The 12,031-nt window shown below is 41.0% G+C and overlaps 1 long non-coding RNA gene across 1 annotated transcript in view; it reads left to right on the plus strand.

Moving 5' to 3' along the window:
- LOC126382638 (uncharacterized) overlaps positions 1–12,031 on the plus strand; it is a 138,128-nt gene that overhangs the window by 29,019 nt on the left and 97,078 nt on the right. The gene's annotated exons all lie outside the window — the stretch shown is intronic.

Below are 12,031 nucleotides of genomic sequence, written 5' to 3' on the forward strand. Positions count from 1 at the left end.
AGGAGAGAATATATCACCAAACCGTATTATTTCCCAGAATAAGTGCGGCTATATTTCCCCTCATTTCCTTCGGTTTCTGTTGTGATTACAACGGGACTCCAGTATTCCACCAAAGCACTGAAAGAGTCAACAGCACAGCCAGTAGCAGTATTGATTAGCAAAAGGCAGAAACTTTTGGGCTGTAAACAAGATAGAAGCGGGCAAAAATAAACTGAACACTGGACTCGTATTTGCGATTTGTACATCAGAAATCACATTTTTATTTTGTGCTATGCTCAACACTGTTCTATTAAGCACTCTATAGTATCATTTTAATATTTAGATTTTTATCTAAGCAAACCAAGCACATTTTTTGAGCTGTTTTTATGGAAGATTCACGCCCTTGTCGCACTCTTAACTTCATGGCCCACAGTGGAAATTCTTCTTCATCTTGTCAAATAAACTTCACAGACAAAACCGAGGATGTTTTTACCAGAAGATTACTGTTAGTGGCTTTTTTTCTTCTTCTTCTTCTGGTTTCTATGGTGAGCGCTGCAGCAGTCTTTTTTGTTTTCCTTCTCATAGGAATTCAGAGGAGCGTGGCAGCTGTTCCCCCCCCACAAGAACGTATTACAGTAACAGTGTGTGTGTGTGAGCGTGTGTTATGTGATCCTGTGTTATTTTGTAGGGTACTACGACTGTACACACACTTGCTTCGGGTTATTTCCTTGACTCACACACTACAAGGGCTGTATTCACGCTGTGTCACCTGACTTTCAAGTCTAGAAATGTGTCACACGCTCTTGTCTTGTAGTTTAGAGATTGACTTGCAGAACATTAAATCGGTTATACAGCTTAGAATAGCTTGTGTCGCTGACTGTGACCAAATCTGCATTGCTGTGTGTATTGATAATCTATTAATGAAATCACAAGACTGATATTATTGTCTTGATTTCTCGCAGCGAGATATGTGGGCGAGAGTAAAGCAGAGAAATTAAAAGACACGAGACTTCTGACCTGGTGAAACTCCAATAAATATTGACATGATCTGATGTATGTCAGCGTATCTATCAGCTTCTGTTTCTTTGTATGCGACTGATGTGCTGATATCAGCTAATTGGGAGAGTACACATTTTCTGTGCTGCTGCATGTGTCACCTCATAATGAGTCACATATATTCCTGGCAATGACGATGCAAACGTCCTAATAGAATGTTGTGCAAGTGTAGAAAAGTCACTGCAATATTAATTGCTAAGGGGTTTTGTGTGGTGGCGGTAAACAAAAGGGTGCCACCAGAAAATCCACCAGACTCAGCCTGAGTGCAAAACACAAAATACACAAGGATTCTCAAAGTGTGCACACAAAAGAGCTCATGAATCATATTAGATAATGATTTCAAGTTAAACAAAATGTTATTTATCTCCATTGCGACTTTAACGTCAACAACTCAAGACGATTCAAGATTGCTATATTGTTGAAACCATGACACCAGAGGGACTTCATTGCAAATGTTTAGCTGACAGAAGTTTTAAAAGTATTCAGATACCGGGGTGTATGCTATGTGACGGTATTTGTGTGCTGTGCCACCACCCGCTTTGATATGATTTTGATAGAAAGATAAATATCTGCATTTTTTTCAATGGTATTGAAAATCAAATTGTCAGGTTTTCTAAATACCCTGGTATATTTTAATACCGTAATACCACCCAAGTCTAGCAACAATACCACAATAAGTAGTCCTTCACTTTGAAATAATAATAATAATAATAATAAATAAATATTAGGAGTAACATATTCTGAAAGATATGATATGTATATCAAATGACTCCTCTGGACAAAATGGAAGTACACACGTGAAAAATGAGAACATTAAATTTAAGTGAAGCACCTAATTAAATATTGCAGACACACTCAGTAACTTCCCAATTTAAGAAACTGTGTGGTATGAGACAACTGTAGTTTCACTAAAGTTTACCACTAGATCTCGTCTATGTTGTTCCTGCTCTGTTCTCACTGTGTTTTACTTCCCCCACGTGTCAGTATATGCATCAGATTCTCAGTTTTCATACATTAAAATACCCATTTCCTTCTGAATTCATGTTTGTCACAGTTGATTGTTCATGAAACTGTACTTTTTTAATGGTTTTTAAAGTTACTGTGATATAATGTAGCATTTGGTCTTTAAATGGCGCCGTAGGGATGCTTGATTGTGGCGATTTCTTTAATAGAAACCAAGAAACTTCCGGAAAGAATTACACCCACCATCATCACAATTCACAGCCCTTTAACGCAGACAGATGGACAGACTGAGGCCAAGCAGGCCTCTCATGTTCAGCTATTAATAACCGCAGCTTCATATAAATAACCTGCCTGACTATAAATCCAACAGCATTACATACTTTGGAAAGTATATTATGAGGCTGTGTGAAGGGTGTGGAAAAATTCTTCCCATCTTTCTAATTGTTCCTGTACTTTTTCAGATGTTTTTTTTCCTCACAAGAATGCCAGTAAATTGGGGATGCGCGTGTTTGTAGTGTGTGTTTCTGTATTGGTGTGTGTGTATGTGTGTTGTGGTTACCTCGCTCTACTTGTTTCTGTTCTGTCTTTTGCCTCAGCTGCATGGAAAGTCACTCCAACAGGGAGGGGCACTCACACACTCACATGCTCGCACAAACACAGGGAGGGGCACTCACACACTCACATGCTCGCACAAACACAAGCTTAAAGGAGCATTCCTGCTGACAATGGCCTCTAGGTTGTTTTTTTTTTTTTTTTTTTTTCTTCCCTTGGTGACTAAGTGAACAAGTGCTTAATGCCAGGTTTTCCACTGGGGTTTTTCTTAAGTGACATGCCAGCGTACATGCAGCTTACTAACATGTTAGGACTTGATCGCGCAGCGCTGCGTCAGACATGTTGCAGAACAGATTGTAAAGTATGAGTGGATTGTGGGAAAATGTGTAATATGAGAAATGGGGGCAGGTTGGAAAACTGTGACTAATCCATAAAACCCAAACAAATTAAAAAAAGTAAAAAACGCACGAGTTGGAACCTGCGTAATGGTTAACAAGCTCAGGTGTCAAAAATCTTAAACATATATTTTTTCAATATGAATTTTGAGTATTTTGTCATGTAAATATTTTAGGGACAGTATCGTATAGGGAGACCATTCCTCAGCTTGAAACACCTGGCTTCAGAACCCTTAAGAGCAAGCACACACTATGCTTAATTTCATCACATGAACCTTAATATGACAATCTTGTGGTTCCATTACATAAACTGACACACTTGTTTTGCTATGACGCCCTCTGAAAATATGACATGGATGCTTCCTTCATTGTCTGCAGTATGACACCTTACAGGAAGAACACTTTTATTATCTAAGAAAAGATGAATGTCCTTGTTCTGCTGTAAACTAGCATAAAGGAATTTTCTACTCTTATCTTAACAGTAACTGTAAAACCATAAACAACAAAGAACAGGAGAAGCCTCAGACAGAACAGGCACATAGAATATACCCAGCGTCCCTTTATTGTGCTTGCATGGTGTCATGGTGAGTGTGTAACATCACTAAGCTGTATACATAGATGGATCATTAACTAGCATAGGCCTGCTGACCCTTATCTACTGTGTAGAATCTGCTTTTACATGTAACTCTATCAGGAGACTAAATCAGTGGTTGAAACGTACAGAAAGGCAGTACTTCTTCTCCTTTGCCTGGTAAGTGTTAAGTATAAAATTGCCTCACCAGTGCTTAAAGCAAATTGAAATTACAATCTCTTTTTGAGTAAATGTAGTTTAACAATAGTGTAAATTTTAAAAGTAGACTGCAGTCCAAATCTCAATCAAGTAGAAGTGTAGAAATATAATCAGCAACTTGAACTTAAAGTAGCGATAGTAAAAGATTTTGTTATGCAGATGACTGGCCCCTTATTGTTACAGATGCTTTACAATGGTTGTAGATGTTTACTAGACCAAATAACGATGTTTGTTTACAATAGCTTCTGGGTAGATTACCCCCATGTCACAAACATAAAATGAAATGGTGCTGAGCAAACCATGCCTCAACTGGTTAGTTTTTAGCCACCTAAAAAAAATCAGTTTTTGCGTAACACAATTTGTAGAATATTTTCACTGCTTTACCCTGCTTTCGGGCAGCCATTTCCAACTGGGAGCTTAAGCTTTTATCTCTAGGCCACCCGACTCCATTGACAAAGGCAGTAATTTTACTTCGTACTGCAGCCTCTATCAGTTATAGTGTATAAGATAAAACGGTGAAAATATTGTCAGTAAAGCGTACGCTTAAACTGATATTGATTTTTTTAGATGGGTTTTTCCGGTGGCTAATATTTTTTGGTTTTGCTGCCGCCCCCATCTACAGCAGTAAATGATAAATGGACCTGCACTTATATAGCGCCTTTCTAGTCATCCGACCACTCAAAGCACTTTTTACACTACCAGTCACATTCACCCATTCACGCACTGGTGGCTGAGGCTACCATAAATGGTGCCACCTGCTACCACATGCTGATGGAACAGCCACTGGCAGTTAAAGTATCCTTGAGCAAGATACTGAATCCCAGACTGGAGGAGCAGGGGATCAGACTGCTGATCTTCCAATTAGTGGACAACCCGCTCTACTTTTTCCAGGGCATCATTTAGCTTCTGCGCCAGTAAATTAGGTTTCAAAGATGCTAGCAAAGCAGCACAGTATGTTAAATAAGAAAAGCAGGAAGGTCTGATAGGTCGAACCACTGTGTTTAACTATACATCTTTAAACATTATAGTTACGGCTGAAAATCACAATTGAAATAGGCAGGTTTACCGATTTCACACATCTCCGCAATACAAAACAATTGCCAGTTGTGTAAAATGCAAATAGTAGTGTGACATCACAGTGATTCGGTGTGTAGCCTGATGAGATGTTTCGTATATAAAATCTTAACCAGTAAAGTCACGTGTAACTCTAGCTGGCAAATACATGTAGTGGAATAGAAAGTACAATATTTCCCTCTATTGTAGCAGAGTCTGTAGTTACATGAAATGAAAATACTCAAGCAAAGTACAAGTTCCTTAAAACTGTATAGTACCTAACTAAGTGTGCTACATTCCACTACTGGTTCTGATGATATCACAAACGTTAGCACTAATCCGGCTGCTGTGTTTTCATAATATATGCATTTAGAATTCATCATATTATGCAATATAATGGATAAATAAAAGGCAGGTTGAATTGTGCTGTGGTGCTGCTGTTCGAAACAACTCCTCCCATAGCTGAATAGTTGCCATTATAATTATACGACTTTTATAATACCGCTGAGGAGGAACTGTATTAACTGCGCCGATATATTTTTATCCCTCAAGGATTCCTTTCTAAAGAGACAGCCAGTGCTATTCTGTGCCAGTAGGAGGGAAACAGAAGGGGACTTTTTCGAAGTGTGACTCACCCTCCATAGCTTTAAAGTGCCAAGTCATGATCATATGGCTCATGGTGACAGCCAGGTGAGGTCAGCATTCAAAGCAGATTCCCAGACGGCTGCTGAGGTTTGTGTTAGCTGAAACAAAATTGATGCCGATCACAATGATGATGGCGGTGAAGAGTGTAATAAAGATATAATGATCTGAAATCACTTTTTCCAAATTTTATTTATTATTTATTTTATTTTTTATTTGCTGGCTTCAGAATATATGACAACATTATGCCCTCAGTCTCTCCAATCTTTTCTTTTTAGTTTCTATAGCCTTTCTTTTTTTTTTCATTTCCTTTCTCCCTCCTACCCAAAGCCCCCTCACAGATACGGTTTGACCAGCCTGCGCCTCTAATAGGTGATACTTTGCAAATATTTAACCCTGCCCTCCGCAGCATTGCTATGGTGACATGCCAAACATTGCACACATAAGCGGGCGCGGGTTAAATAGTTACTTAGCAACAGCTGAGGAGCAGGTTTGTGGAGCTAACACGACTGCCACAGAAATGCAATGAGACCGAGCTGCTCATGCCTCTGAATTTATCAGGTGATTCATCGGGAGTACAGATGGTGGGAAAAGAAGGGATGGGAGCACGAGGAGGGAGGAGAGAAAGTGAGTCAGTGGTTTAAGTTGGTGGGGAGGCCGTGTGTTGACATTATGGCCACGGGAAAGTACCTGCCTTTCCAAATACATTCAGCATATTTGGAGAGACAGGTACACAGTGTCTCCATCTTTATCGTATATATGTCATGTTACAGATAAGGGCGTTTCGATGAAGAAGCATTTGAAAGGGGACTGTGGACTTTGGAAATCATGCACTGAGCACACACTGCACCACAATGCAGTGAATGTGCAAACATATGTTACTATGAGGGTCATTTGACTGAACAGAATAAGTCCTCAATCAAAGGAACATCCTGAAAAGACAGGATTTGTCGCTGAAGTCACAGAGTAAACAAGCTGTGGAGGTGCTGCAGCTTCACTACAAACTGATTTAAGACAAAACCTATATACTATTAAAGCCACACACTTGTCTCTCTGTGGCAGTGAGCTATAGCAGGCTGGCGGAGACTCTGTGAAACCCCCACATGTTGTAACAATTCTCAGTGTTTACATCAGTCAATACGCAGAGTAAATCACGAGCGCCATTACCAGTAATCTGGTGGGTTAAAATAGATGATCACTACTCAGAATTTTTTTTGTGTATGTGTCAGCGATTAGAGGCTACAAAGAAAATGCGATACAGTCATTTGACAATGCTCGCCTGGTATTTTCCTTTCTCGAGCTTCGTACTGACCCTTATTTCCTCAAATCAAACATTAGGTGAAACCAATTTCCTGGTATCTTCTCTCCTACTTTGCACGTTTACGAGTTTCTGCTTTGTTCTTCTCTTATTGTGTTTGCTCAGGTTTTACTCCTATTAATTATATAATTGTGATGTTATTTTGAAAATCAGGTGCAATATAAGGAACATGAAACCAGCAGTGGCATGATTAGTAGAGTAACACTGAGTGTGATAAGAAAAGCAGCATGTGATTCCTATTTTTGTCTCAGGTTGTGTTTGTTTTCTCCCAGCTTCCAGACTGTTCTGGTAGTTTTACCTCGTTTCACTGAGAGAACCCAGTCAGGTAGTCAGCCAGGGCTGTTACGACCTCCATATGAATAACACATCACAGATGGGTTTTTAAAAATGACAAAAGCAAAAGCATGAACTCCAGCTGACCTTCTGTCAGAGGTCACTTTTAGTTTTGGTTTAGATTTTTCCACACTGAGAACATCCGCTCTGAGGATGTCAGAGTGAACCGAGGGGATTAAAGATGTTCACGGCACAAAGGTGTAGCCTGTGGCGAACACCAGCGCGACACTGGACTGGTTAGACTTGTTCCTGCGGGGTTTCGTCTACAGGCGGGAACAGGCGTGATGCAGCTAAACACTCAAAAGTAATCATAAAACAACAGTGACCAGAGTGCAAGACAAACACACACATACACCCACACACTGTCCACAAAGTCGGGGCTGAACGTGTACAGATAAACCTCTGACCAAAAGCCAATTTGGGTGTGAAATCTTATATTTTTTAATGAAATTCAATTTGAAGAAAGCATTCGACAGTGTTGCAATTCCTTTGCTTGAACGACCACATTGTACAGAATGTACAAACGCATTGTGACTGTATCAGAGTATTAAATGTTTATGCATGCAGTGTGTATTTTGTTTGCAAAGCTCATCAGTAATGAGGAAATATCCATCCTGCTTCCTCTACCATTACAGAAGTGTGGTGTGGTTTTGGAGGAATTTCTGCTGTGGGCCAAACTCTGTCAAAAGACAGATGTTCAAATAGAAATAGCAATAATTCAAATGATGCGCTGAGTTTTCACCGTGACAGCTGCAACGGCAATTTAGAGGATAATGTCACAATTAATGCTTGTGTTTTCCAGCGAGTTGTTTTTTCGCCTCAGGGGAGTCAGAAGTGGTGGAGTCTTATAGCAGAGTGAAATCTGGACTGGTGTGTGCATTTGTGTGAGTGTGTGTGTGTGTTTCTATTCCGAAAGGGTGTTTTCTCCACAAAGTTATACATTTCTCATCCACATCCCAAACAAATTTCTCAGTGTGAAGTTTTTCCTCCCTCAGGAACAAACAGGCACATTGAGAAAAAAAAAATCTCACATCAGCTTTATGCCACAATCCTTCACACTCACCGCAAAGGACTCTGGCACAAAACAAATGATTTGATCTTCTGATCTGAAGACAAATACATCCAGACATTTCACCTTGTGGTCAGTCATAAAGCTGCTGCAGGAAGTAAACAAAAATCAGTCTTAGTTCGGCTTTACAGGTCCGGTCTTGTGGATGCAGCAGACATGTGGCAATAAGTCCTGGCTTTAGTTGCTTACTTTATCTGTCAAGTCGGAGAGAGAGCAAAACAGAAAGTTAGAAAGACAAAAAAAAGGAGATGAGATTCAACTTCTTGTGCAAGAGAACATTAACTGTCTCATGTTGCAAGATGCAGCTAGTTTTGCAACAGCTGTCACACTGCAAGTCGTAATTGAAGCAGTAAAAATGGTGTTTTTCTGCGTCTGCACAACATGTACTATATTGTGTGCTGTTACTGTGTGCTCTCTGATTAAATTGTAGTAAAACATTTGTTTAGGGAGAAATACTCCTTACAAAGAAAGTGCATACATCTATGTCCTCCTGAGACCCTGTGTCCTCATATGAGGACATCACATTTTAGGTACTTCCTTCTGCTTAACTTAAGCCCTTTTTAAACAGGAGTTGTGCAAATTTGCAGGAAAGCCCAATCAGTCTTTTTTCAGCATTGGCAGTATAAAAACAAAATCAGGGAGTGCCGCAAAATGACCACCTGCCTACTTTTGTTTATATAGAACGCGCCTTTTTCGGGGCAATGGGGGGCGTGAGCAAGTAACAAAATGTGTAGCTCAGCGCAGCTGGTCAGTTCTTCGGCGATTCTCTTGTAAGTTGGCCAGTCCTTCACCGTCCCCGTCATCTGACGGTTAATGGCCTCTTCGTTTCCGAGGGCGAGGAGGGCGCGTAATTCCTTGTCTCCTAAGTTGCTCATCTTGACAGTGTCTGTCAGGTTTGCATTTCCCTCTTGCTACTAGCTGCTCGCTAATTCCTCCTATCAGCTGTTTCCTGTTTATCCACCGCCAGTGGGTCGCACGTGCGGCGTCATCAACAGCTCCTCCCACAAGTCTACAACAGCCCCTCCCGTTGCGAAGTCCGCCTCAGTCTGTTTAAACTAAAAGGGTTCCGCCAATATGTCTACATTACGAGGCGGAAAATTGGGCACCTCGGATCAACTCGCCAATCCGGCTCTGTGTGTCTAAACGCTCGCAGCTTGCCGGCAAAAACGGCCCAACATTCGCCGAACATCTGGCAGTGTGAAAGGCGCTTTAGACCTGTTGGCCTCATTCGTGGACACTTTTTTGTGCCATCTAGTGGTAGTAAGACCACAATACACTAATCCATGTAAAAACAAGATGGCAGCCATCTCTGCCAAATGAGTCTGCAACTGATCTCGACACAAAAGTGGCCAAGGTAGAAAACTTGATCACATTTAATTGTTGAAACTTGTTTATTTATGATTAATAAAGTTTGCAGTTAGATACGCCAACGAATTTGAACAAATTTTAGCAACAGTAACAAGTTAAGATGCTGTTAATTGGAAAGTATGTGTTTGAAGACATTGCGACTTTATTGTCATGTCATCCTTTGAGGACATTGGGATGTAGTCTTGTTTAGGGATGGGTACCGAAACCCGGTACTAAATTAGCCCCAGGGCTAAATTATCAAAGACCATAGCTCTGTATATAGACTAACTTAGTTTGACACTTAAAATTGGGCAGATACTTTTAACCTTAGCTGCTGGCTGAGACAAACAGCCCCTCCTCTCTCTACCAGCATTAATGTTGCCTGCACACAATGAATCACATCAGCAGAGAGGAAGCAGGACAGTGGACAGAGGGCAGAAGGAACCGAAAGAACTGATAAGAGTACTGAATTGATAAGGAGTATCAATAAAAGTAGTAGTATCGATATAATCTTAATGATACCCATCCCTAGTCTTGTTTGAGGACATTGGGACTTTTTCATCTCATTTGAGGACACTGTGACTTTATTATTATTATTGACAATGTTTAGTTTTTTACTCCTAGTAGGTAGCCTGGAAATCCAGATTCAAATCTAGAAAGATTTTGAGTCTGGCCCTCACCGATACACCCTTCCTACCCAAGGGGCAGCACTAACTGAGGCATATTAAATGCCGCTGCATGCAATTGGATAGCACAATAGCCAATCAGAGCAAAAAACAAGGTGATGTATTCATTGCACTAAGCCCCATTTGTTTGCCAACCAGCGGGGCTAACTGATATATTATGCTTTTGCTGTATCCCGTCGGCAAAACGGCAAAAACGTCCTTCCTGGAAGTGAAGGCTTCTAGGGCAGTCTTCTGAGCTAGGAGAAATTGGAAATGCATACCAAACAGAGGTTCAGGTCTCAGAGGATATGTCTTCCAAATTTGCTTGTGCTTTGAGGTCTGTTCCTGATTTTTAAAAGGAGTTGCTTCTCAATCATGAGGATACTACAGAGTTAATCGAGCTGTTTCCATCTCTGCTGCATACATTCATAAAACATAGTAATAACAGCCATCATCGAGCCTGAGTATGTTTCAAATCCTGAGCTTTCCTTTAAAACCTCAGGATGTTGGCATAGTTAATGCTTTATCAGCAAGCTGGTGACCCACTCCTGTGTGTGTATGTGACTGACGTGTGTGTGCCGCAGGTTTAGTTCAAGGTCACCACAGTGTGTTAGGAGATATCTGCGTCCGTTGCTACATTATGACTCACTAAGTGGGGAGGTGTTTTCCTGCTGCGCTGGCCCCCGTGGCAAATTGCACCACAAATAAAGCAGGCCGGCTGCGTGGCGTTCGTCCAGGTTTCATCCTGTGTTCACTGGGCACCACGTAAAGCTACAAGAACTCAGCAGATGTTTTTGGGGGTTTATTTTTGGGACTATTTAATCACGGTGTTCTTTTGCCAAAGCTGGAAGGACACGGCCAGGTTTCAGTGCTGAGAAAGAGAGAGGCAGAGAAAATCGTATCCACCGGGGACAGAGAGAGGAAAAAATGTAGAGAAAGAGGCCACTGACACTGAGAGTTTCACATACAGTGTAATAACAAGGATATGGATTACAGTCCAATAAAAAGTCACACATTAAACTTTGCTCGAGGCCGTGTTGACAGAGTAAGCAGAACTGACTTTATGAAGAGCTACGAGGAACTAAAGTACCAGGAAGAAGCATTGATTGCGGCTGAATGGAAAATTGCTTTCTCTTTCACATTGCCTGTTTTTGAGTCCAGCGACAGAAGAGGGTAGTAGATGTGGCTGGACACTGTCTTTGTCTGTGCGGTGCCAGGAAACACATTCTCCCCGTAACAGGAAATCATTGACCTTGTGTCTATTGGGAGAGATTTCAAAACCCCAACCTTTCATCCCTCTTATCTCAAAATCTTCAGCATTGAGCAATAATGTTATAGACCAGAGTAGAACGGACACAGCTGTGCATGTTGACGCCTAACGTTCCTTTTACTCTTTTACTTTCTCTATTCTTCGACTATTTACTCCAGCATGTGTGTCACCTCCCGCTGAGACTCTTTTACAATTTCTCTGAAGTTCTACTATTTCTCAAAACTCTCTTCCCCCCCTCCTCCATTTCCTTTCCCACTTTTCCAGAGCGGCAGCGCTCTTCCTTCTCACACGGAAACAGGGCCAGGTTGAGGAGAGGCAGAAGAATGAGGGGGGAGGGATAGACGGGAAGCCACAGTCGGAAAATGAAACAAATGAAACAAAATGTTCTGAACTGCAGGCTGAAGCAATTGCCAGAAAATGAGCGCGGGCTCGGGGGCGAAACTGCCCCTACACTTTATAAACTGCCTTTAAATTTGATGATAGGTGAAAAACATCCCTTAAAAACCAAGAGAATATTAAAATTATACATCAGCAGTGTCATAATAGTCACATTATGGAGGGAGCTTGTTAAGTTTTAGAAACCTATTTTTATGGAATTG

The sequence above is a fragment of the Epinephelus moara genome, chromosome 2 (assembly GCF_006386435.1).
Source record: "Epinephelus moara isolate mb chromosome 2, YSFRI_EMoa_1.0, whole genome shotgun sequence".
Taxonomy (NCBI): Eukaryota; Metazoa; Chordata; class Actinopteri; order Perciformes; family Serranidae; genus Epinephelus; species Epinephelus moara.